Source organism: Terrapene carolina, unplaced genomic scaffold (assembly GCF_002925995.2).
Source record: "Terrapene carolina triunguis isolate 2854851 unplaced genomic scaffold, T_m_triunguis-2.0 Scaffold21, whole genome shotgun sequence".
NCBI classification, from domain to species: domain Eukaryota; kingdom Metazoa; phylum Chordata; order Testudines; family Emydidae; genus Terrapene; species Terrapene triunguis.
In genome coordinates, this window is record NW_020664372.1 from 38,274,461 (window position 1) to 38,298,501 (window position 24,041).

The 24,041-nt window shown below is 40.8% G+C and overlaps 1 protein-coding gene across 1 annotated transcript in view; it reads right to left on the minus strand.

The window, feature by feature from the left end:
* Positions 1-23,687, minus strand: part of NCK2 (NCK adaptor protein 2) — a 205,353-nt gene extending 181,666 nt beyond the window's left edge. The window contains exon 1 of the mRNA XM_024204500.2: positions 23,667-23,687. The gene's annotated coding sequence lies outside the window, so the exon portion shown is untranslated. The remainder of the gene's footprint in view (positions 1-23,666) is intronic.
* Between the last annotated feature and the right edge of the window lie 354 nt (positions 23,688-24,041).

Sequence of the window (24,041 nt, forward strand, 5' to 3'; positions counted from 1 at the left end):
TCGCGATCGCGATCTGCGGCGGCAATTCGGCGGAAGGTCCTTCGCTCTGAGCGGGAGTGAGGGACCGTCCGCCGAATTGCTGCCGAATGGCTGGACCTGCCGCCCCTCTCTGGAGTGGCCGCCCCAAGCACCTGCTTGCCAGGCTGGTGCATGGAGCCGGCCCTGTGGGGAAGAGCCAGAGCAGGGGCTGGAGCAGCACGCAGCTGCACAGGGCACCAGGAAATTTGGGGCAACAAATTTCCTGGTGTCCTACGCAGCTGCGTACTTTGCGTATGGGAAAGGACGGCCCTGTCTACAAGAGGCCCATCTGCCCTTTCAGCTGTAATTTCCAAGTTATTTCCTAGTTACATCTTTTAGTGGTGCTAGTTGAATAATGAAAGAGCAGGCTGAAGGGCACTCAGATATCATGGTGTGGAGTATGGCATAGAAACCTTAACAGAAGAGAATAAAACAGATTAGTGAATATATTCAAAGAAATTATTCACATTTGATAACTGATGCTATTTGCAGAAATATGTATTTATGGGCCAGATGAGAGCTGCTTTATGTGCCTTCCCAAGGAGCCCTCCATAACATGGGACACTGCGTAATGGGGGGAGGAGCATCCATGGGCTGCTGCTCTCCCTCCTGAGCTTTGCCCTCCAAATGTGCCAGCAAACTCAGCTGAACTAACATGGAGGAGGAAATAATGTGTGCCAGGGATAGGGAGCAAGGAGAACTCTCTGAGTCATATGCTAGTCCCTGGTCTGCTCCTGGGGCAGTGCAGCTCTATGGTTTGTCTAGATTAGAGTCTGGGGTCCTTTTTTAATTCACATTCATTGATTACCAACTATGTCAAGTCATATGCCTGTAAGTGGTAGTCTAGACATTTGCGGTTTACCTGAGGCCAAGTCCTAGGGTAAATCACAAATGTTTGTGCCCTGGGACAACAGTTAACTCATGTTAAAAGAGCACTTCAAACTCTAGAGTAGACAAATCCTCACTCAGGGCTTGTGGAAAAGCCACAGTCTAGGCCTGTATGTGAATATTTGGACAACTGCCTGTACTCAGGAAAATATTTGTGAATCCTAAAATGTGGGCCAGAGAAAGAGGGGGGAATGACTCTGTAGTCCAGTGGTTAGGACACCCACCTGGGAGGTTGGAGACCCACAGTCCAGTCCCACTGCTCCAATCACTCTTTCATTATTTATCCATAGTGGAACCACTGCAAAAGGAGAGATTAAGGGAGCCCCACATCACACTATGTCCCTCCACTCAGTGGTTAGAGCACTCCCCTGAGAGGCATCGTTCAAACTCTTTCTCCCCCTCTGTCAAAGAGGGGGGAATTGAACCTGTGTCTTCCACATCCCAGGTGAGTGCTTTAATCATTGAGCTAAAGTTATAAGGTGGGTACCACCTCTTCCTCCTCCTCAATTTTGAATGCGACTCAATACAGTAGGCATACTCAGAGGCCACTTACTGGATTGAGCTCTGCATACAAGTTAGGTAGTCAAACACTTGTCTGCCCCCTGGTTTGTGGATCGCTCTGTTGCTTAGGTAGGAGATAGGCACCTAGACACAGAAGAAGCAAAAACCTATGCACTGAAGGAACTTGTACCCTGGAAATAGATACTGAGTCAGTTTAGGCACCTATAGGGTTTGGCAGGAGTTTTGTGAATCACAGTGGAGCTAAATCTGGGACTTAGGTGCCTAAATCTGGGATTTAGATGCTTAAGTATTTTTTGTGTATCCCACATTAAGTGCTTAAATCAGGGGTGGCCAACCGGCGGCTCCGGAGCTGCATGCGGCTCTTCAGAAGTTAATACACCTCTACCTCGATATAACGCTGTCCTCGGGAGCCAAAAAATCTTACCGCGTTATAGGTGAAACCGCCTTATATTGAACTTGCTTTGATACACCGGAGTGCGCAGCCCCGCCCCCCCCGGAGCACTGCTTTACCGCGTTATATCTGAATTCATGTTATATCGGGTAGCGTTATATCGAGGTAGCGGTGTATGTGTCTCCTTGCATAGGCGCCGACTCCGGGGCTGGAGCCACAGGTGCCAACTTTCCAATGTGCCAGGGGGGTGCTCAACCTGCAGCTCTGCCTCAGGCCCCATTCCCACTCCACCCCTTCCCCCAAGGAATGGGGGGCGGGGCCTGGGGCAGAGCAGGGGGTTGAGCAGCCCCCCCGGTGCCTGTGTCTCCTTTGAATCTTTGCACAAGCACACAGAGACTAGCTTCCATAGCCGTTATGTCATGTTACACCTGTGACGTTCCGCGATGGCTCGTGGCGAGCACATTGTTGAACGTAATGGTAAGGCCATGTGTCTTCTTTGCCAGATGTGTATCTCTCAGTTCAAATCTTCAGACTTGCAGCGTCATTTCGCTTTGAGCCATGCACATATGGATCAAGAATTCCCACAATGTTCTGAAATCCTTTGAAAACTTTGAAAAAACAAATGGATGTAGAAGCCCAGTTCTTCACCGGATTTGCCAACCGATCACAAACTGTAACGTTAGTCTCCTATTATGTGGCCTGGCACATAGCCCATGTGAAAAAGCCCTACTCTGAAGGCGAGTTTGTAAAAACATACCTCACTGATGTGATTTCAATCCTATCACCAGAGAATGATAACCTACAGAAGAAAATTTCTGGTGTGCAGCTTTCACCCCACACAGTCGAACGCAGAATCTCCGACCTGAACAGTGACATCGAATCTCAACTGCACTTGCAACTTCAGCAGTGTGAGTATTTGAGAATCGCTTTGGATGAGTTGTGCGATGCTTAGGCTAAATCTCAATTATTGGTATTTTTGTCCGCACTGTGTCTGATGACTGTGTTGTAAGGGAAGACCTCCTCAATATGGTGTCACTAAGGGACAGAACTGGTGGACGAGATCTAAAGGAGGCATTGATGTTGGTAGTTGCGAAAAGCCACTTGCCTTTACCTAAGCTCACTGCCATTGCAACGGATGGGGCTCTGCAAATGGATTAGTAGGGCTTTGTAAGTCTGATGAAAGCTTTCCCAAATTTTGGACATTTCACTATATTATTCATCGGTTGCAACTGGTATCTAAGAATCTCAAATTTGATCACGTCATGAAACTTGTCTTGCACATCGTGAATTTCATTTGCTCAAATGCACTCAATCACAGACAATTTCAAAATCTAACTAAAGAACTGGATGAAGACGACTCCCTTGCCGATTTGCTATTTCACTGCGCAGTTCGATGGTTCTCAAGAGGTAAAGTTATTTCCTGTTTTTTCAAGCTCCTGGAACCAATAAAATTGTTTATGGAGGAGAAGCACAGAATACACCCCAGGCTTACAGATCCTGGGTGGGTTCTAGATTTGGCATTTCTTGCAGACATGCTGCTGCATTTGGATAAACGAAATGTGGACTTACAAGGAAAATTCTGGTTGCTGTCTGATCTAGTGCAAAGCGTATTTGCATTCATGAACAAACTGCAGTTGTTTCTCAGACAAATGGTTAAGGGAGAGCTGACACACTTTCCCTCAATGTCACAACTTCAAGCCAGATCAAAAGAGAAAGGAGCAGAACCCCTAAGATGGAGCACAACTAGATATGTGAGCATGATTAAAGATCTTAGGGACAGTTTTGAGGAAAGATTCCAAGATTTGCAGCAGAAAAGACCTCATATCAGATTTCTGATTGACCCCTTTAGTGCTGAAGCCAACTGTCTGAAGCTCACTGCCTTTAGTCACTGACGAAGCAACATCCCAGATGGAAATAATAGAACTTTTGGAAGATGACAGATTGAAATCTGTTCAGAAGACAGAGGGGACCCTTACTTTCGGGAAATCTGTACCAAAGGATAAATGCCCCAACATCAGAGGTGCAGCCCTAAAATTAATCTCTATGTTTGCCTCATCCTGTCTTTGTGAGTCTGTTTTCTCAACACTCAAACATGTGAAATCCAAGCACTGATCCATTTTGACAGACAGCCACTTAAGAGAATTGCTGCATGTGAGCACAACTGAACAAAAAACAAATTTCAAGGGAATTGTTGAAAGCAAGGATTGCCAGAAGTCCCACTAAGTAAAAGGGTAAGTTTTTTTATTATTATAATTAACTATTCATTATAAATGTATAAAATATACATTACCAAATTATATAATTATGTGTGTGCATATATATACACATATACATATATAAACATTACATATTACTATGGCTCTTTGGCAATGTACATTGGTAAATTCTGGCTCCTTCTCAGGCTCAGGTTGGCCACCCCGGCTTAAATTGTTATTCACTAAATTTCAGCCATACTATCATGTGACTAATCCCACATCACAGACTGCAAATATTGACTAGCTGTAGGGACCATTTGGTTGGCCCCCAAGAATAGTATAAAAATGATTCAGATAAACTATTGGGTGGATACTTGAGAATAAGGGATACATTTGTACAAGATATGAATGGCTTACAAGTGATTTGTGAATTAAAACAAAAAAGGCCTCCATTTCTGGACTGTTTGGTTCACTGAATACTACTTGACCAGCTCTGACTTTTATTTACTTCAATCTAAAATTGGCAACTGTGTTTAGAAAAAAATGATATACAATGCCAGTGGTTTGTCAGATTCCTAAATTGAGAGAGAGGGTATCTTGTGGGGAGGCAAAGGTCTAAAATCTGCAGCCTTAGGCAATTAGTATTTTGATTCTTAAAAATGAGAATACTAGCTGTAGAGGAGGGGGAAATTCCTGGCAGCAAAGTTATTAAAAGTGTACAGTCAGAGAACAGTTGATGAGGGTTGAGAGGAATTGAATTTCTCTAGCTCCTCTTCAAATAAATCAGTAGAACACAGCTGACCATAATACTGAGAAAGAAAGGAAGCACTCAGTACACCCACAGCTTGCTTCAACTCAATGATTTCATTGACCCAGAGATCTTGAAATCTGTGGCTTGTTCTGACCTGCAGGCCTTTGCTTGTTCAGACAGCTCTTGAATAACTTGGATAGTATCCTATCTTTAAAGGTTTAACTTTTTTACATGACAGCTTATGCATTTCTTCCTATTCTTGCTAAGCTGCTCTTTCTAGCATTCATTTTTTCAGATAACTGGATGTATTCAAATACCAGTGCTCAGATATAACAAAATGATTTTAATAAAACTCCCATTCATTTACCACTTGTGAGAATTCTTCCTTACTGATTAGATTGTTCATTTTGCATGTCCAATAAAGGGAAATGTTCATGGGAGATTTTCACACTAGGTCAAACTTCGAAGAAAAATCATTTATACAAGAAGCAATTTACCGTGCTCGTTTTTTTTTATAGTTCACCTTCTATTGTGAATGATTCAGTGCTGCCTCTTAAAGTGTAAATGATCAATAAAAGACAGACTTCCAATCATTGAATTCAGAGAAACAAAATACATTTGGTATTAAATGGAACCAGGAGCCAGGGGTGGAAATTTGAGGAAAGAAACTAAGAAGACATCTGTGCATATAATGAAGTTCTTAGAGAAGATATGTAGCAGTGACTATTTGGCCTGAGTTTCAGTTAAGAGTAAAATCTAGATTTATCTAGAAAGCAACATATGTATCAGGGGCTAGATCCAAATTTGTTTTATTCATGCAAAAGCAGGATTTGGCTCAGACTTGATGGCCAAATACTCAGATATAATGGTGATGACTAATGAGTATGGTATGAAAACCTTGACATATTAGTATAGATAAGATCTTTTAATAACCTAGGCACATGGTAAAAACCGGAGGCTAGCTCCTCAGTTGGAGTAAATTAGCATACTTCCACATGGGTCCAACATGGAGTCCCATTTTCACAACTCAATGGGGGCACCAAGACACTCCTGGGAAGCTGCTCTGCCTCCAGTCCCTCTACACAGCACTATTTTGGGCTTAAGTATTGTGTAGATCTTGTGTTGGCCCTCTGCACCATGGATAAATTTCACTCTGTATGAACAGTGCTATTACTCCAGTACACAATGCATTAAATGTACACCTCCTAGCATAAAGCGAGAATAAACAGGGAACGCCTGCGACCTACGCATAAGTTATGGAATGGAATCTGCCCCTCAAGCTCACACATGCAGAATGCTACTTTGCTGTCTGTGCTCTCTATGTATAGGTTCCTACTCCCTTCCCCCATCTCAATCCCTAACATTTTCCTCTGCACCGGATTTTTCAGGGCTGTTACAGAACTCATTTCTGCAGCATATAAAAAGGGGAGACAGGTGCTTCTCCTGAGTTATTCCATGGTACCCTCACCCCTGTGCAGAACTATGGTGCCCATATTAATGAGGATGCAATCTAAAAAACACAAATACAAAGAGCAAAATAAACATAATCTATAACAGTGGTTCTCAAACAGTGGATCACGACCCCATTTTAATGGAGTCGCCAGGGCTGGCTTAGACTTGCTGGGGCCTGAAGGCTTCAGCCCTGGGTGGCAGGGCTCAGGTACAGGCCCCCGCCCTGGGGCTGAAGCCTTTGGGCTTGGGCTTTGGCTCCCCGGTCTGGGGAGGTGGGGCTTTGGCTTTGCCCCTGTTCCCCCATGCCCAAGGTGGCAGGGCTTGGGTGCGCTCAGGCTTCAGTTCCCCATCCAGGGGTCCTGTAGTAATTTTTGTTGTCAGAAGGAGGTCGTGGTGCAATGAAGTTTGAGAACTCCTGATCTATAATATGACACCGTCATGCAGTGTAACGCTTTGGGTTATTCTACAGCACTCCAGCCAAACTACAACATTTTGAGAGAGAGAAGACTTACATGCTCATGTTCTTACAGCCAGCACAATGGTAGAAGAACAAAATCAAATAAAAGCAGTGCACTCTATGCAACAGGCATGGTTGTAATGGACAAACACTCCATTCTGGAATCATTTCCCAAGCCAACTATTAAATGAAATACATTTTTCTGTTTATGCTTTGGACTCCTGAAGAAAGGGTAGACCTTGTGAGATGAGATGGTAACTGAGGAAATGAAATAGAAAAGCTACAGAAATTGAATTTCCCCACGAAGTAATTCCTCCATAAGCTACGTAAATTTTCCTTACTTAAACAAATACTCTAAGGCACAAAGGCGTTTACATTTTCAATGAAACGCTCAGACTCTCAGAGTAACCTTTGCCTATGTTGTGACAGTCCAAGAACCTTAGCAAATAACCAGCATATTTACATCCTGCCTACTATCTTGAATTAGACAAGGTTTGGGAGCTACAAAACCGTGCCAAACATTCCCAAAATGTTGGGGTGTTTAAAATGATCCTATGACTGACTGCAAATAAACTGAAATAAACATATAGAATAAAAGCAGGAGGGAACCTAAGCCGGAAAGATTTTAAACCATACATTTCTTCCATAGACACCCTTCTCTCTTCTCTCTTTCTCACTGGCTGTGCTTAACCACTTCCGTGTGTAATAATAAAGCCACCTATATGCAGAAAAAATAACACTTAGGAAAATTTTACGTGCTGAGCACCTCGGAATATAAACAAATACAGTTAGTTAAATAATACATGCAATAATATAATACAGTACTTTGAATTTATATAGTTCCCTTCATTCTCACAATATCCCAAGAGGCAGGTAGGCATTATTTATCCCTGTTTTACAAATAGAGAAACTATGGCACAAAGAGGTTAGGTGACTTGCCCAGGGCAAAAAGCAAGTCATTGGGTAAAGCTAGGAACAGAACTCAGACCTCCTGATGCCTAGTGCCAAGCGCTAACTAGCAGACAATATTTTCTCTTATATGGTCCATCTCTCTAACTCGTTTTCTATCTCTATATTCCCGTCCAGTGTCTCGGTATTTATTTAAATATCATATTCTCTATTTACATTTATTAATTCTTGTTTAAAAGTACTTTGCTCAAGGTACCTTTGACAATATTTTAAGAACAAAAATTAATACAAAACAACAAATCCAGCACCTAACTTCCTCATCTAGCCAAGATTAACCAACCAAAATTTATCTTAAAAATCTGTAATATCTCCCCTCCCCAAATACCAATCTTCATGTCCATCTCCTCCATAGTGGCATAGCTACTAAGAGTATCAGCCATCCGTGAATAAATAGTGGTTAGGAAAAAAAATCTTACTTTCTTCTTTCCCTAGAACCAGTCTTTGGGGGGCTCTGTGTTTTTAATTTTATATTTCTCTTTATTAAAAGCACACCTCAAATCAGGCAGGTTGTTTCAAATAAATTAATTTACTTTTTCTCCACGGAGACTGTATTGTCAAGATGTACTTTGGAAAAACAATCAACAGTATGAGCTCCTATATCACACAGGCTACTATAAAAGCTTTATTGAATCCAACACTTTATGTTTGCAGGATTCAAACTTTAACAACATTCTGGCTACAGCATCTCAAAATCTGATCTTGGCTACTGAAAACTGAGTCATGACCTCTCTCTTAGGCAAGGAAAGGCAATGAATCATGACTTGTTTACAAAAGGGCTTTCCTGCTGTACTTCCTGCACAGTAGGTGTCGGGGCAATAACCCAATCAGAACTCCACATGACCTCCTCTCATTCAAATTTAATTAGAAATTGTTCTTGTCATCATGTGATTAATGTGCCCAATGAAATGACAATCTGAGACACTTAAAATAGTATTTTATAGTATTTAGAGTTTACCAATGTTCTTTAATGAAACAAAGGAAATTTCTTAAATGAAAACATACACAAAACAGAAAGATACAAAAAGGCAACAAACTGTAGTGTCATGTCTCTATACTTCTCAACTGTCCTTCATTTGGAGGAGTTTGCTCATTTTTAGCCAGAAAGTTCAGTCAATAGAGATTTGGCATCCCTCACTTTTATTGTTGAAATTTTTTTACATCAGAAACAAAGAATTATGAAACTGAGGTTTACTGAAAGAATTATTTAACCTAAAGGAACAAAACACAGCATTTTAAATTTCCCGCATGAATAATTTTATGTCCCTCATTTTGAGTCTTCACTACACATTCTGCCCTATATTTGAGCCTTGGTAGGTTGATATGTAAGTATATCTTAATCTTACTGTGCTCTAAAAGTGTCTCTGTAAGGAAAGGGAATTATATATCAAGGGGAAAATTCAATGGAACATGCACACATGTAACTGAAAGGAGAATTTGGCCTGGTAACTTCAAAATTAATACAAAATTATATGAGGACTATATTATTGATGCTGACTGCATCCATATTTCTGTGGTCTTCATTACCAGGAAATCATCTTCATAGCTTGGAATAGCATCAGATAAATTATAAAATTAGAAGTGGTACATACAGCAATATCAAAATGCAGACTAGATGTTAAATTCAGATAAGAAGAAAGGTTTTATAAGAAAGCTTTTGATAGTCCATTTTAAATAAGGTGTTTCCTTTATTTCAAACAATTAAGCTGAGTATGCAAGAAAAACGTGTGTGTGCCATCTACACCCTATTTTCCTAAAATCTTCCTTTATAAAACATTCTACATAAAGAGAAGAAAAAAACGATGGGATAATATTTATTGGAAAATTGTATAAATAAGAGTAATATTTGAATAATTTGATTATTTGGGATAGATCTCTGCATCCCTTCTTCCATGTTAGTGAAAAGTTTATTATCCAGAGGAAGCAGCACTGGCATTGCCTATAGATTCAAACTGTACTGACATAGCTTTAATTTAAATCAGAACGCGATGCCAACAATTTCCTAGTTTCCTCAGTACGTTTGGTGTCCATCTGGCCTGGAGTGAGGTTAAAGGGGTTGAAATAGATGTAAAGAGTCAGAAGAGCATTTTGTCATTTTTAGAAAAGTCACTAGATGTTAAGGTGAGGTTACTACATCAAAATGTTATTTTCGAAAGAACGGAATGAAAAAAAAAAAGGAGAGATCCTATGAGATTTAGACATGGGCAAGAAATGTGGAAAGTAGGAAGAGTATTTTTCACTTACTGTGGCACTATTCTAAAATGCAGAAGTACTGGAAAGGAATTAGAAGAACAGATCTGTTTTTAAATAGTTAAATCCCTAGAGAGCCATGGTTCTCCATATTGCAAGTTTTGGAGGCTGTACTTAGGGGGCTGAGTAAATCTCAGAAGTAATTCTTGTTGAAGATATCTGTCCTGTCAAAAGAATTAAGACCAAGTCTTCAAATATAGCCTAGAAATGTCCATCATGTTTTGAAAAATCTGTATTTCTGCATAAACTCTCTAAAAATTCGTTTTCCTAAAGTATAAGGGCAATAATGTGTGAATAGATGGACACCGAATGAAACCTATGCTGAGTTGTGTGGAAACAGTGAGTCATTGTCCTGACTAAAGGCAGTTAATTTATTTACTTATAAATTCTTTGTAATCTCATTTTCCCTCAGAGTCAATGAGTCACTGTTTGTTTACCAATCGAAGAAGAACAGACACTTTCTCAATAATATTGACCCAGATCATCCTACTAGATTTGTAAATGGAGGGGATCTTCTGAGCATGGATCTCATTCCTCCCACACAGAATGGGGGCTCAAACTCAAACAGCCCTACCCAACACCTCTGTGCTCCACAGAGGGTGTTTGGTGGATCCCAGGTCTATGCTGGGGGGCAAAGGGTATCCAGAGGCAGATTGAGGTGGGACATAAATCAGACCTTTCATCCCCACAGGGAATACCTACAAAAGATAACACAGTCTGGGATTGCAGTATCTTTCTGTGGCAGGTGGGGCTGTTCTATAGCACCCTCTGTAGGGACAAGCAGGGGTACTTCAGGGGCTCCCTGTCTCAATCCATTGGATATGGCCATAAGCTTGACATCAGTCTATGCCAAGCTCAATAACAAACTCAAGCGTTGGCAGTCTATGCCTTTAACTACACAAAACGCTAAGGCAAACACCTATCTGCAGTGCTTGAGGACAAGGCCTTGGCCTAGCCATCACTGAGCAGCTCCCCCTTTGTCCCAGTCTCACCCTGCTGCACTGCCTGAAAAGAAACAGGCAAGCCTTCTTAACTAGTCTGCTGGCTCTAGTTCGGTCAGTATTTCCTCCTGGCCCTTCTAGACCTCTGGAGGACTGTCTTGTTGGTAACCGAGTCTGAGTGGATTTTCCTTGAGCAGTGGGTGTCAGGGTGCCAATGTCTCCAGCAAGGGGCAGAAAAGGCCAGATAGACCCCATCACAAAACCCACCCCAAAGAATAAGCAGAAGGGGCCGATCTCCCCTATCTGCAATAACCCCACTGTCCCAGAAACAGAAGTCCACATTTTGGTGTTTTGAATCCGATTGGTGTAGCACATAAAAGGCATATGTTTGCAGTGCCAAATACCACTAAGTAATGTGAGGATTCATATCCTTCATCACCTGTAACCATTTAAGGAGTGCATGGTCCATTATTAAATCCAAGGGAGCCCCTAAAAGATAATAAGTAATGCCACTACAACCCATTTGAGGGCCAGGCATTTTCTCGGTTGTGGAATATCTAGTCTCTCATGGCTGCAGTTTCTGACCTAGATATATTATTGAATACTCTACACCCTGAAAGTTTTGTGATAGCACAGCTCCCAAACCAACTGTGGAAGTGTCAATTGGGAGTACAAATGGGAGTGAGAAGTCTGGACACCAAAGTACAGGCTGTTGACATAGGATATCCTTTATCTAAATGCCTCATCACATTCAGTTGTTCAATGGACTGCTTTGAGTGCAATGGCCTTTGTGAAGTCCATCAGTGATTCTGCTGGGATCGTGAAGTGGGGCACAAATGTTGGTTATAGCTGGCCAGTCAGGAAAGCCATTACCTGTTTCTTGGTGGTGGGAACTGGGGCCTCCTTTGGGCTTCCATCTTATCTTGCAGGGATTGAATCCAGCCATTCACTGTGAGATATCCCAGGTACCAGATTTCCTGCTTTCCAAACTTACTTTTTTTGGATTAGTAGTGAGTCCAGCCTCTTTCAATGATTGCAACACAGAGACCACATAAAGCAGATGAGACTGCCAACTTGCATTGAAAATTAACCATATCGTCCAAATAGACCATCACAAACTGGCTGTGGTGGCATAAGATGTGATCCATAAGCCTCTGAAAAGTGGCTAGGGGCCCATGCAGCCCAAAAGGTCCATGGCAATAAACTGAAAAAGCCCTAGAAGTGTGGCAAAATCTTTTGACTCTCGTGCAAGGGGTATTTGCCAGTATCCTTTTGTGGAGTGTAGTTATAATATTTAGCCTTCTCCAGGTGGCCAAGAAGTCTGTCAACTGTAGCAGCTGGTTGGCATCAAATTATGGCACTACATCAAGCCTCTTGAAGTCCACATAAAAATGGGGGGTGCGGGGGGTTCCTCATTGGGCTTGGGAATCCCAAACCACTGGGCTACACAGCAGGTTTTTGGAATCTTCAATGATACCAATGTCTAACATCGTCCATACCTCCCACTACATTGGTTCCACAGTCACATGTGATAAGTCACATGTTCTGGTTTTACCTCTAGGTTGTCGTGTATTGGTGTTCCATGAGATGTGTGATCTGGCTGAGCAGAGAACACTGTGTCATAGAGCAGTGGTTCTCAAACTAGGGCCACTGCTTGTTCAGGGAAAGCCCTGGCGGGCCGGGCCGGTTTGTTTACCAGCCGCATCTGCAGGTTTGGCCGATCGCGGCTCCCACTGGCCTGGAGCGGCGAACTGCGGCCAGTGGGAGCCGCGATCGGCCGAACCTGCAGATGTGGCAGGTAAACAAACTGGGCCGGCCTGCCAGGGGCTTTTCCTGAACAAGCGGTGGTCCTAGTTTGAGAACCACTGTCATAGAGGGTCAACAAGTTCCTGGCTTCCTAGCATATATGAGGGGCAAGACTTTCCGCTATTTGGGGTCTGCTGGTTCCTGTATGTTGTGAGGGCCCAAATCCTCAGGAAAATTCCTAGGATCTATGAACATGTTTTCCTGAGTCTACCGGGGTTTTAACAAGTTTACATGGAAGATCTGGTTTGAACCCCAAAGAATAGGCAATGAATTAACTGATTGTATATGTTATTGTGCTATAAAAACATGTCAGTTAAGATCTTTTATGAAAGCTTTTAGTGTTCTAAACTTAATAATCATTATGATATATGTATACAGGCTACGGTTATGAATTTATGCATTTGTTCATATAGAGAACTGTGCTCATAAAACTTCAGCTTCACCGCAGAAGGACAATGAGTGATTAGACAGGGAGGCACCCCCAAGTCAGTTGTTTACACAAAACCAACTTTACATATCTATCCATTGTCCAGCCCAGGAAAGGACAATGCTGGACCACTAAAGTTAATGGAAAGACACTGAGATATCTCGGCTCTTGAATCAAGAGGGGTTTCCACACTGAAATAACATGAGTCACTATATATTAAGAGGGAAAAATGAGAGAGAAAAGCCTTTTAAAAACAGGTTTGTGTCTGAGGTTTGGCATCCAGAAATTGAGGGCCAGCCTGTAGGTAGGAGGCTGTCTGTGAAACACTAGATCCTCCTACAGTCAGGGGATTTGCTGGGAACAAAGGCAATAGGTAACTATTACAAAAGGAATTTTATTTATATTGAAGTGTAAAGCCTGAAGTTGCATCTTTATGTTTATTTACTGTATAACTTGTGTATATTTGCTTCCTCTGATATTTCATCTTTGAATCTGTTTTTTCGATTAAATACATTTTTCATTTATTTTTACCCCAAGTTATTCAAACAGGCTGGAGTGTGTGTGCAAGGTGAGATATAACTGGCCGATTGGTTTCACACCCACGGGGGTGATAAACCACAGGGGGAAAGTCCGATGGTACGTAAGAACTGAGAGAGAGCAGATCTGAGGAGACTTGGGACAGAAAGGGCTGTTGGTGTCACCCTGTGAGAAGTAACTAGGCTGGTGGAAGCCAGGGTGAGATCTTGTGCTTGTGGGCAAGCTACTGGCATCAGGGATCTGAGCTTTGCATGATCCCCAAAACATCACAGATATCTCTTCAAGTTATCTGACAAAATAAGAAAAATTGTGCATAATTTTGAGTGAAGAGAAAGAGCCTGTCTAAACATGGTAATATGCCACAATGGTATAAAAACTCATTATTACTTGATTTTACTTCATTTAGCTTTGTTCCCCTTGTCTTTCCAATAAGTTTCTTGAACTGATTTATAACAGCCAGTTGTCATCTAACTATATACAGGGCACATAGCATGGAAGAACAGAATTCACAGCCTTCTTTCCCCAAACCAGAGACCTCTTACGCTACAGGATAACCCCACTTCTCTGTTGTAGTGCTGGTTGCATCACCTTTTCAGTCCTCCAGCCATTAAAGGAAGCACATTGCAAACTGATATGAGATCATTAGACAAATTCCATTAATTAGAAGGGAACATTCCACATATAGGGCTAGTGATCATAGATTTAGTAGCTGTAAAAGAATATCTGGTAATAGTAACGGAGTAGACTACAATATGAAAGCTTTTAAGGCCAAAATGGAATATAATTCACCTGAGAAATCCTAGTAAAACTTTTAAAGGCCAGGCTATGCCACCTGTCTGCAGCTAGACAAGAAAAGAAAAGAAAAGTATATTTTGGGAGTCATCATAATTCACAGGACAGAGCACTAGGCTGGGAGTCAGGACTCATGGGTCCATACCTGAGCCACTGACCCATTGTGTGACCTATGGCAGTTCATTTAATTACTCCATGCCTCAGTTTCCCACCTGTAAAATGGGGCAAATATACTTACCCTCTTTTGTAAGGCCTTTAATAAGCTATAGTTGAAAAGTGATATATAAGTACTAAGTATTATTAGTATTATTATTAGCCTTTGAAATAAAGGAATAGTTTTACTACTTCAGTAATTTTAGTACCTCAGTATGGTATATTTTGAGGTAATCACATTTAATATTGACTGATTACAGACTCTAATAGTTATCTTGCTGGATTATTCTTTATATTTCATGGAAATGAATAATTTCCTAGACTGATCTCTAAGATCTGCCTAGTGTCTAAAAGTTTACGGGCAGGAAAAAAACACTTCGGGTGAAATAAAATGGGTGAAAGAATCTTTCAAAATGAGAATATTGTAAACTCTCATAGCCTAGTAGAATCAGAACTGAAATATATTATGCATATTCATTTTGGAACCGTTGTCTAAATAAATATTCAAAAGGGACAAACAACCTAGCTGTAAATAACCTAAAATACTCCAGGGTCATTGTTCATCTAAAACACAGACACACACATGCGCACACACCAATTTTAAAAACTAGGTTTGTGTAGTTGTACATCTAATTTGTTTGTGCAATCACTGTGACTGAGTGCTCAGGTCTAGTAATTGATCATTCCAATACCCAAATTAATGTCTAATCAAGCTTGCTATGATCTATATTTGTATGTAAAAAAAATGAAAAATTGAAAGCACTCCTTCACAAATCAACAAAAATGATACAAATATATACAGTGCACTGCAGTGGTCTTTACAAAGAAAATGTGCACAAGAAGAAAAATTCCAGTTACAACACTACTAAGTGCATTAGGTCCAAAATAAGAAGTTCTAAAAATATGTGTGCTGCAGCTGTAAGTGGGAGCTATCCATAGCTGACGGTCACATTCTTAAGACTAGTCTATGCTGGTTATAACTATAAGCACTCCTAACTGTTATTTTAAAAAGTACTACCCTGTATTGCAAGAGCACTTGAAAATAAAGTTGTGCTTACTCTAAAGTGGCAGTCATGCATTTGATTTACAGGATGAAGCACAGAATTAGATTGATGCTCTCCTCAAGCTCTATTTAAGTCTGAACTTTACAGCAATTTCACTAATGTCTAATGTCACTCCGAAGGCACTAACATCAATTGAGTGCAGATTTAAACCTGTATTAAAGGAACATGAACAAACCAGGTCACAAGCAGAGGATTTCTATAAAGAGGTAACTGACAGATATTGCAACTATATGCAGCATTTTGATGAACCATATTGTATTAAGTGTATGAATGGTTTATGTATCACTGTGGGCCAGGGATTGTATGCAACTCCAGGGTGGGAAGCATTGCCACAGCTTTTCCAGAAACTAAGGACAGTGGTGAGTGATTCAGGTAAAACACTTTGGTTTTAAATAATTCCAGAGAGGTACCACCCCGTGGAGAGCTTTGCATATGCTGTGTTTTCTAGAGACTAGGAAACAAAGAAAGGGGTTTTGGTATAAATGGAACTGACTCATGGCCTTCATTTTGATTCATCAAACAGATAGGACTTTCTAAGGGAAGATACCCAATCCTTGCAGAAGGGTTGGAAAGATTTTGGCCTAGTAGGGCCCTGTAAGACTGGTGTTAAGCTTTTAGCATGTATGTAGGAACTTTTATGGCCTTTAATATGTGTTCTCTATAATGCTTTTACCTTGAGAATAAATGTGCTTGCTGAGAAGGAGCTTGTGGTAGCCTGTAACTGCTGGCAATACACTGTTCATAGCCCTTGAATAGGAAGCAATCCACAGATACTGGCATTAAAGCAGACTGGCTTGCTGGAGATATCAGTGTGCGGCCTGAAAATCCCTGGGCAGGAGATAGAAAGATGAAAGTCTCCACCCAAGAGAGGTGACAAGTAGGAGCTGGAAACCTTAAGTGAGCACCCTTAAGGGACCATGGAGGAGGAAATACAGGTGCAATTACTCTTAAACTATGATGGTAACTATCTTATCTGTGCAAAAACTTATGCTAGATATACGTATCTTTGTCAATGAGTGTTCTGTCCCATATAAGACCATATGGAGAATACCAAGTCATTGAAACAAAGAAATTACCTACTAGAGGCCACTTACCTCAGAATGAGCCATTCTATTCTTCAGTGCTTTGGGCAGTTTAATTGTAAATAACTCAAGCAGTGGGGCTTCCCAGATTCCTTTTTATAAATTCTGTAGATGTCATCTGTTTGGAATTTTTTCCGTAATGTCTAAAAATTCTGAGTTTTGTTTAATTTCATTCCATTACACTGAGCTATACCCCTTAGGATCACTCTGAAGAATTTTCCTCTCTTCTTGGGTTTTTATTTACCCTTCACACTGGTGTAAATGTCTGAGAGGCAGTGATATCTTATTATTGGGTGGGATCACCCCCTCCACCCTCAGATCCACATGCAGAAGGTACCCTCCATGCACTGACCACCCCATCCCCTTCCATATGAAAAGGGAGTCAGCCATCTGTGCAGCATCATTTTCTCTTCAGGTTCCCCTAGAGGTCACCACAGACATCCAGGGTCCATGCTGGGAGAAGGAGTGGAGATTGGGTAGACTGAAGTTATGGGTGAGTGGGATGAGGGGGGATGAACATTGCACTTCCCCCTCTCTTTTGGCCTCTATGAAGATTCCTATGAATTGATAGTACAGTCTAGAACTCTATTATCTTTCCCACAGAATACCCCCATCACCACCTCGCCTGCAGTCAAGGACACAACTGTGGCCAATGGAGTCCCTAGGAGCACAGCTGGAGCTATGCTGATGGCATTGGGAGAATAGCAGCTGTGGAGGCACCAGGCCTCTGAGGGATGGCCCTCATTTCCTATGGAGCTTTGGAGAGGCTCCTGGTTTGGGAGCAGGCCCCATGGCCTATTCTGTGGCAGCACAAACTCCATCCTTCCCAGTGCAATACAGATCTCACAGACATTTCCCACCCACCCCAGCCCCCTTCTGTAAGTTTTGCCATGGGAGGGTACAATCTAGCCCCAAATTATTATTATTTTTACAGCCACCAAAAATGTGCTAGATAAATTGCACATGGTCCTTGAGCTAAAGACCTTATCATCTAACTTAACACAAAAAGACAACAAAACTGTGAGTTGCGGATAGGAAGGAGAGACAGGGATCACAGCAATAAAAGTCAGTGGTTACTAAGGGCTGTCACACCCTTTAACTAGGTCTGTCAGGGGTGTGATTTTTAGCTGAAGTAATTATACTGGTACAACCCCTAGTGTGAACACAGTTATATTACTATAAGGTGGATGCAAAACTGGCTGAAAGACTGTACTCAAAGAGTGTCAATGGTTTGCTGTCAAATTGGGGGCACATATCTAATGGTGTCCCACAGGGTCAATCCTGAATCTGGTACTATTTAATATTTTCATTAATGACTTGGATAATGGAGTGGAGAGTATGCTTATAAAATGTGCAGATGACCCCAAGCTGGGAGGGGCTGGAGGATAGGATTAGAATTCAAAATGAATTTGATAAGTTGCAGAATTGTCCCGAACTCAACAAGATGAAATTCAATAAAGACAAGTGCAAAGTACTGTACTTAGGAAGGGAAAATCAAATGCACAACTACAAATGAGGAGTAACTGACAGATAGTAGTACTGCTGAAAAGGATTGGGGGGTTGTACTGGATCACAAATTGAATATGAGCCAACAACTTGAGGCAATTGCTAAAAAGGCTAATATTCTGGTATGTATTAAGAGGTGTGTCAGATGTAAGACATGGGAAATAATTGTTCAGCTCTACTCTGCACTTGTGAGGCCCTCAACAGGAGTACTGTGTCCAGGTCTGGGCCCCACACTTTAAGAAAGATATGGACAAAAAGCCTGACCTCTGTAGAAAGGTTAAAAAAAAAACTGGGCAACACTTTTCTAGTGTTGAGAAAAGAAGATTGAGGGGGACCTGACAACAGTCTTCAAATAAGTTAAGGGCTGTTATAAAGAGGAGTGTGATCAATTGTTCTCCATGTCCACTGGAGGCAGGACAAGAAATAATTGGCTTAATCTGCAGCCAGGGAGATTTAGATTGGACATTAGGAAAACTTTCTAACTATAAGGATAATTAAGCACTGCAATAGGCTTCCAAGGGAGGCTGTGAATCCTCATCATTGGAGATTTTTAAGAACATGTGAGAAAAACATCTGTCAGAGATAGTCTAGTTGGTACTTGCTCCTGCCTCAGTGCAGGGGGCTGAACTAGATGACCTCTCAAGGTCACTTCCAGCCCTACATTTCTATGATGTCAGAATAAAGATACCATATATTAATATAGCTTATTCCCCTTCCCAAAAAGGAATAGCTATACCAGTATAAAGCACCTTTATACTGATATAACTGTGTCGAACTAGGGAGGTTATATCACGTTAGCTATACTGGTATAGTTAAAGCGATACAACTTTTGTGTGCAGACAAGTCTTATGCAAAGGCATGTGCATATATGTAAGTTTTTAATAAATGTATCTATGTACAATAAACCAAATTAATGTCCCCTATAATAAGAATGACTTGGCTGACTCATTTCCTGTGAGCGTTGCACTAAATCTTAATGGGAGATTTGAATGATGAGAGAGTTGAACCAATTCAGGGAGGGGAACAACTAGAGCATTGGAGTGCAAGTCAGGATTCCTGGGTTGGGTGCTGTTCCTGACTCGGAAACTGACTTGCCGTGTCACCTTGGGTGGGTCACTTAACCACTCTGTGCTACAGTTTCCCCATCTGTAAAATAAACTTATTTATAGTCCCTTACCACACAGGGTATCATGAGAATTAATTCGTGTTTGAAGAGTATTTCATGTTTCTCAAAATGAAAGGTGTTAAGTACTATTATCCTTATATTCTCTCTTAATTATGGGAGTTGTACTCCTTCCTCTGAAGTACGTGGTACTTGCCAATTTATAGAGATAGGCTATCATTGGTCTGATACAGTATGGCAGTTCTTGTCTTTCTAACTTTTGCTTAGCTATGTCATATTTATTTAGCTCTTCCAGTACTTCTCCATAAGAAATACTCCCCAACCTCTTAATTCCTTTTACACTCTGGGAAGTATGTCACCAGGGCCTGCTGATTTACATACACTCAGGTTTGCCAAGTATTTTATGTGCTTATTCTCAACAGCTACAATGTTGCCATTCTCCTAATTGCCCATATCCCTTTTCCTCATTTTTCTTGCTAAACCCCAATTAAAAAACCAATTCTGTATCTCCACCATTTTATAATCATTAACTTTATCTCCTTCCTCTTTAAATTATGGGTCAACTTTCTCTAGCACTGTATTTCTTATTCTTCTTAACCCCTTTGATGAGCATTAACTCATTCTGCTTTTTTGCTGTCCTGATCTTTTTTCCCCATGGGCCTTGACCGAGTCTGACAAGCAGTCTTTGGGAAGCCATATTGGCCATTTCCTTTGCTATGTCATTTTCTCTCACAGGGGAACTGTAGTTAGATATGCTGTAACTGTGATTTCTTTCAATATGCACCAGCCTTCTTCCAAACGCATGAATTTAAAAAAAATATATTTCTTTCCATGGCATCACACTTACTACTTTTCTTATAAAGTAAAATATGGTATGTATTATCAACTCATTTTCTTTAATATGGGCCTGATCCAATGCTCAGTGCAGTTAATTGGAATCTTTTCATTTACTTTACCAGGGTTTGGATCAGGCTCTTTGTTCCCATAGCTTACTTTGTTTAATTCAAGCAGCTGTAGTCACTCGCATCAAGCTTTCCTATTACAGTACTCTCACATATCTTCTCTGACTGAATACCTGTAGTGCCAAACCAGAGCATTCAAAAATCATGAATCAGGCCCCCCAAAACATGAGATTTTAATAAAATAATGAATTGTAGGTTCTTTTTATTTGCCTTCTGGCTTTTGATCCTGTTGTTTCAAGCTCAAAGGGTATGTCTACACATGCAGCGTGTGTAGAGAATGGACCCTGTATGGCAAGCTAGCGCAGGTATCAACGGCAGTGTAGACAGTGAGGCATGGTTTAGGCTATGTCTACACTTACTGGGGATTGACGCTGCTGCGATCGATGCAGTGGGGGTAGACCCGCTAAATCGACAGCAGAGTGCTCTCCGGTCGACTCCGGTACTCCACCAGGAATGAGAGGAATATGGTAAGTCGACAGGAGAGCGTCTCCCGTCGACGCAGCGCGGTGTAGACACTGCAGTAAGTTGACCTAAGCTACATCGATTCTAGCTACGTTATTTGTGTAGCTGGAATAGCGTACATTTGGTCGACTTACCCCGATAGTGTAGAAAAGGCCTTAGACGAGTAGAGTATAGTACCCTGCATGCCTGAACCCACAGGGTATATTCCCTACATAGGCTCCCTACACACCCAAGAAGTGCCTCCCATGTCCTACTGCCTCCCCACTGCTGGAGCCTTTCTCTGCCGCAGTGAAAGGCTCCGGCAGTGGGGGAAGCAGGGAAAGTCAATCCAGGAATTCTTCAGATTCACTCTCTGCCAGTCTTTTGTCTCTGTAACAAATGCCCGCAGCAGTTTCTCCTTTGTCTATCATATATAAAATGTCCTTACACCATGTATTTGGGTGCCAGTCTTTTCATTATCCAATTGTATCTCATTGGTTTCATACACAGTGTTTTTTTCCCCATTCTATACCTACCAAAGTTAACACTGTCTTTGCTCCAGAAGCACTGGAAGATTATATGCGACCAAAGCTTCTAATTACCAAAAATTATACAAAATCAAGATTTTTCCCCAGTAAATCAAAACTGTCCTTTAATATTTCTAAGATTGTCACAAATGGCAGGGCCCAAATCACCAACAAGAATTGGCATCAGAACTGGTAGTCTCTACTGTTCCCTCTTAAAAATTGTACTTTTTAACTGTCATCAGTGCTACAGAGATCAATAATCTCATCTGTGAGGAGAAATACTGGAGCTCTTTGTAGCCCCTAATAAGATGGCCAGAGCATAACCTCCTCCCCACCCCGTGGTATTTATTATATTGTTCAACTTGATTAGATAACTCTTTGGGCATGACCCAAAGCAAAATGATTACACTTCCTGTATGTTGTGCAGACTGGAGGTAGAGAGATGAATAATCACAGTTCACTCTACCTAATTATTCAGCTATGAGAAAAGCTTGATGAAGCAACATTTGAACTAATGGAAACTTTTAAAAATAGATTAGATAATAACCTCCCTATTTTCAGTTTCAGTCTATATGCACATTATCCACCCACATACACACCATACATGTACACACACAGATATAGAATGTGTTTGTGTAGTTATACACACACACACACAAAAGTGTGGGGGAGGGGCACCTGTGGCTGTCCAAGCTGATTCTATGTCATTTGGGAGAGCCTCAAGTGCTTCGAATTCGTTATGCACTCTGACATAGTACAGCAACTGCTGAATTTTCACAGATGTACTATAAATATGTATTTGTATAGATGTATATATACATTATAAATATATATTAATATTTAAGTGGGTGTGCGTACAGTGTATCTATAAGTGACTTATCACATAGATAGAGGTGATAGCCAGGTGGTAAACTGCAGAGCTATGTCATTAAAACAGTATGAAAAATTCACTTTAAAATATCTGTACTGCTATTGAAAGATACAATCCCCAGGTTCAAAGATAAATGTGTTACAAACGACAATTCAAAAGGTTTTTGTCTCCATGAATAAGCCCAAACAATACAGAAAAAGGTTTCGTCTTTTTTTTTTTTAAATAGTCATTTTTTCTCTACTTATTATTCCAATAAATTTAGAGAGAATGGAAAGAAATGAGAGTGAGAAGGAAGAAAAGAAAAGAAAAGAAAAGCAAATAAAATAAAAACAGGGAGAAAGGGGAGAGTGAGAAGCTTCACCCTTTTTATCTTAGGCTCTCTCTGCAACACAGATTGCAATTTACCTGATCATTTTTTTGCCAAAGTCATCTGCAATATATACATATACAGACACATGCTCAAATTTCTCTCTATCTAAATACATTCTTACAAAATACAAATCCACCTCAAAGAACTGGTTTTCAGGGAGGGAAGAATATTTAATCAGGCTCCTTCCAATCTTAGAAAAACTGGGCATTTGGCTCACTTAACTTGTATCTCCATACAACCTTAAGTATAAAAGACTGAGCTCTGCTTTACATGTAGCTTTTAAAAGCAGTGCCTTACAGGCAGATTTGCAACAAACAACAACAACAAATGAGTGGGTGTAAAGTCACTGAAATGCTGACACAACTCTTCAGCTAGAAAAAAGCTCCACTGAGGCTCCCAAAAAGATCAGCCAATTTCTTTCCTCACCACGTCCTAAAACATATTGCTGTCATACCTTGGAAGAAATTCAGGGTTTTCTACTGCAGGAAATAACAAAAAGGAGGATAAATTTCTACATCTCTGGCAAAAGTAGAGTGGATTTTCTATAAAATTGCCAAAGCTGCTGCAAGCAGTGGGTTTCTTCATATGTATTCAGGCAATTATTTCACTCTGAAATGAGGGACAGAAATATTTCCACTTCTGATTCTTGAACTTCTTCAGAGACCTTTGTCAGGAATGAACTTTCCAGAATTTGCAATCCCTGATATGTTGCTTTTAGGGGTACTACAGTTCAGTCAACCCTTTTCTTGACCAGGGTGTTGTGCCTTGGTTCGTTTTTGTGTAGTTTCCTTTCTCTCCATGAAAATGCAGCAATTATCCCTCATCTAGATTCAAGATTTCAAATACGTGGAAACTACGATACAAACACCTACCATTCTGGTTGCAAATGTAGCCAAGTCATCTCTCTCTCTGCTGGACTCAAAAGATTTGCTAGTATTGCTAAACCAATAATTTAAGTCTTCTCTCAAAGCATAAACATGTGGACAGAGTGTCTATTAGAGCTCTTTTTCCCTGACATCTATACCCTTTACAAACTCCAATTGTGATAGCATGATGACAAAATAATTTGGAATGCTAGATTGACTCCTAGTTCTGTGTTTCTAATTAATATCGGTTACCAATATTTTATCTGACAAATAAAAAACATTTATTTTTATAAATAAAAAATTCCTACCCCCAAGAAGTTGTGGAGGCTAAAAAAGCTTTTCCCAGTTCCTTCTTGCAAAGCACAGCAAAAAAATCAGGATAGGCACATCAAAACTTTTTGGTTTATTCCTAGCCAGAGATGAAACATGTACACTGCTCAGAAATAGACATAATCTTTTAGAGCAGTTGGGTTAATGGCACTGTTGTGTATTCATGTAAATAACAAACGGACAGAGGAAAGTACTGGATGTTAAGCTTCCTGTCTTTCAACCACAAAGGACTACCAAACAGAAATAGTAAATTAAAGATACAGTTCAAAATCACTGCCATCTAGTGGCCAAAATACTAATGTTGGCTATTTCTGAACAATATGTTATGCATACAAATGAGATAAATTCCATGA